Genomic DNA, 4265 nt, shown 5'->3' on the forward strand with positions numbered 1-4265 from the left:
CTTCGACCCCCCTCCTTCATTTTCTGAAGAAGGGTCTAGGCTCGAAACGTCAGCCTTCCTGCTCCTCCGATGCTGCTTGGCCTGCTGTGTTCATCCAGCTCTACACCTTGTTATCTCAGATTCTCCAGCATCTGCAGTTCCTACTATCTCTGAAGCTATTGAAACAGCTCTTGTTTGCTGTAGTTCACCTGTTGTGTATTGAGACAGCTTGCAAAAGTGCGAAAGTAGAAAAATATCTATCGGCGCCATATTAAGTCTTCCACTTTGCTTTAAAGGTGAGCATTGGTCACTTATTAGGATTGGCTGTTGCTCTAGTATAGTAGGCAAATGTTTTATCACCAGTTCCCTTCCCTCACTGCCATTTGGTTTTGTTTGAAGGGAGAATGCCATTGTGAGCAACTCTGTAACCATTAGGTCAATCTTTTTATGTGGGAGCAGGCAGGACACTGAGTGCAAGAGTAGCTTGCTCCTCCACAGCTCACAACCAGCCACCCAGCGGGTTGGCTTTGGTTTGCAGTTGTGGGAGGATTGTGTTTTCTTTATAAACGGACCGTAGGCCTAGCCTTGGTGGAAGGACCACTGCAGTTAGAGCTGGAAAGCTGGAGAAAACCTCGCCTGAAAGACATCCCATTGCTTCCCCCCTGCCAACACCACTCGGAGACCAGCTGCAGATGCCCAAACTGACCTGACAAAGACCCTGCCGTCTCATAGAGGTGTCCTCATTTCTAACCCGACGCTCTGCAGCTGAACAAATGGAGTCGTCAGCCTGTTTGGTTCTGTTTGATGCAGCAAATAGAAGCTAACACTAGGAAATCAAGCGGCCTGTTGTAAACAACTCTGTGCTGATGAGGGATCCCAAATGCAAAGCTACCAGATGTAATGCAAATGATAGTCAATGGTGAATATTCCTATGGAAAGATTTGGCCCGGGAAAGTGGAGGAAGGTGCGGTGGGTGATTAGACTGCCCTTGCAAAAAGAACTGGAATAGTACAGGGAGCTGAACGACTGCTTTCTGTGCAGCATAACCTCCAAACTATCAACTCCCCTGCAATTTATACAATGAGGAACTAGCACCCAAACTAATTTGGCCACCAGTTGCCAAAGCAGCAGTTATTATAGCAGACAGCTTTCAGGGAGTCAAAAATGTACAGAAATTTATCTTGCGCCATCCAGACTGTGCCACTCTGAGGGGTGAGTGGGCAAGGTTAGGAGGAGATTCCACCCGAGCCTCTGTGGTTTGCATGTATCCCACTTAGGTATCCTTTCTGTAGACTTGACGGGGTTTGATCTCTGTTTCCTATGGTTCCTACAGTGATGGGATTTGCTTTTCATCTGCCTGTACACATACAGTGTTTTGGGAAGGGGATGAGTGAGATCACAGTGGCCACTTCACCCACATCCCTCGTGTTCAGGTGTAACTCAGTCCCTGTTTGCACAGTTTGTGACTGAATGTAAGCTTGAGGTCTGGTTTGCAATTCATTCCCTGGGCTTTGTAACTGAGCTTCCTCCTCCTGTCATTCTATTTATTATTATTTATTTTTCTTCCTCTGCAACAAAAAGAAAACACCACTGTCTCCTTTCACTTCTTGACCTAGTTTAGTGCAGCAAGATGTATTTTAGTGACGCACTTTGTAATGTATTAGAGATCTATGGAGCCAGTTTTGTACTTTTTTTATACTGTTGATATTCTTCTACTCAAAATTTTTTTATTAGTCTTGAAATAAAGTAGACTGCTTTATAAAGAATGTGCCTGTGTTTGTGATTATTTCTTTCTTTAGTGACATTACTGGTCCATCTCAGAAGGTGGTGACTGTGTCTGAAGTCTATGTTGCTTCTGGTTTGAGCATTGTGTTCTGACTGCAAAGGTTGATGGTCATTATGTCCCAGTCGCAGAGTCGTGACTGGGACAAGTGAGCTTCAGTGTGCTCTCTGGTATACACTGACTTGACTTAACGAGAAAGATGCTCCGATAATCCTGCCCCATTGATCTACAAGTAATCAGAAAATGTATGCCATTCTAATTAGACCACTAAGCTGACCACTTTACCTGATTGACTGACGAAAAGCAATTCATACCAGGTTTCGTCATTGACAGAAAATAACTATCTAACGTAACATTCTTAACTTTTTAAAAAAATTGGCAGAGAAAAGGATCTACCACAGTACAACTTAAAATATACCCCTTTAAAAATGGACTGATTCACTTGCAAGACACATTTAGGTTGAGAAAAGAAATGTGGAAAACAAAATTTCAAGGATCGAAAGTCTAGATCATGACAGTTCAGAACATATAAAAACCAGTAGGCCACTCGGCCCTTTGAGCCTGCCCCATTATCCAATTAGATTTCCGGTAATCTGATTTTAATCTCAACTGTGCATTCCTGCAAACCCCTGATAATTTTCATCTTTAAATTGTACCATTTTGTCAAAAATCATAACACCTTAATGTTCAGAAAGCAATGGTTACTGTTCACTTTCGTAGTTGGGTTGCACAGGTGGCTCGGTGGTTAGCATTGCTGCCTCGCAGTGCCAAGGACCTGGGTTCGAACCCAGTCTTGGGTGACTGCCGGTGGAGTTTGTGTGTTTTCCCTGTGTCTGTGTGGGGTTGTTCCGGTTTCTTCCTACAGTCCAAAGGTATGCAGGTTAGGTGGATTGGCCATGCTAAATTGCCCTTGTGTCCAGGGATGTGCAAGTTAGGTGGGTTAGCCTTGGGAAATGCAGGGATAGGGTAGGGAGGTGGGCGTGGGTGGGATGCTGTTTGGAGGGGTGGTGTGGACTGAATGGGCCAAATGGCCTACTTCCACACTGTAGGAAGTCTATAAACCTCAGTCTTAGAATTCTTTCTTTGATGCCTTTTTTGCTTCTGCCACATGGAGGGAGAAGGGGAGAGAGAGATTTTAGTTAGGTTCTTTGATTCCCTGCACTTGGAGCTTTGTAACAAACATCAGCACAACCCAGGACTCTTGATGCCACTCAGTCTCATAGTATCTTTCTTGACTGCTTTGAAATCAACAACTTGTTTCGATTTATCAACTTGCAATTAGATGGCACCTACTATATTCCCCTCCCCCAACCAAGTCACTAGCATCAATTGTGTCGTAAATTCAGGGGCACCCAATATCAGTTCACTTATTAGGATTGCCTTCAGACCATCAAAGGCTTTTAGGCACTCTGCTGAAGATTATACATTTGCTTGATTTTGTAGCAGAACTGTTAAGGGTAGAGCTATTGTGCTGCAGTTAGGCACAATTTCTGGTTAAAACCCACATTCCCAGAAATCTCCTGGTTTCTCATTTAATTTGAGAAATGGGACCTCAAACAGATGTTTCACTTTCACTGTCCTTGGCACAAAGTTCCCTTGCCCTATAATGCCTTAGTAACTAACATTTATGCAAATTCACTTTTGGTGAGATTAATGACTAAACCGGTTAACTGTAATTGCATAAACAGGTCTTCTAGATGTTTTGTATGTTCTTCCCAGGCGTTGCCCCAGATTACAACATTTCCTAAATAAACTACACAGACGGACACTTTAGCTACAACTTGATTCATAAGTTTTTGACACCTAGATTTGAAATTGAATTAAGGATTTTTTTAAAATCGAATAGCATGACTCAACTTTGATGTAATCCTTCTTTCAGTTGTTTCAGCGGTGGGAGTCCGGGAGAAAGCACGAGGGCAACCTGGGAAGGTAAGCTTCCACCCAATAAATTTGGGAGATAACTAATACCCGAGACACTACACGCATAGTGTCTCCCACCCTTCCACCTCCTCTAACTTAATAATAACGACTAAGTGTGGTGAGCAGGTAAGCTATTTGCATTTTTCTTTTCCTCATCTCTCTTATCTTTTGGGGTGGTCACCCAGACGCCAAATCCTCTGGGAGCGGGTCGGAAGGCAAAGCTGGAGTCTGTTTGAGTATATAATGGAGTAAACTTACTGGTGCAGAAAACACTGCAAAACTAAAAAAAACTAATTCATTTTAAATAATTAACTAAGTAGAGATGGCATGCCAGGTGATGTGTTGTAGCTGTATGATGTGGGAGCTAGCTGATCCCATTGAGAACGGCAGTGACCACATCTGCAGCAAGTGTTGGCTGCTTGAGGAGCTCCGGCTCAAAATTGATGAGCTGGAATCCGAACTCCAAACACTGCGGCACATCTGGGAGGGGGAGAAATACCTGGATGCTGTGTTCCAGGAGGCAGTCACACCTGGTAGATTAACTAATGTTAATTCGATCGTCGGGCAGGGACAGCAGTGCGTG

The sequence above is a fragment of the Rhincodon typus genome, chromosome 18, assembly GCF_021869965.1.
Source record: "Rhincodon typus isolate 14 chromosome 18, sRhiTyp1.1, whole genome shotgun sequence".
Lineage (NCBI taxonomy): Eukaryota > Metazoa > Chordata > Chondrichthyes > Orectolobiformes > Rhincodontidae > Rhincodon > Rhincodon typus.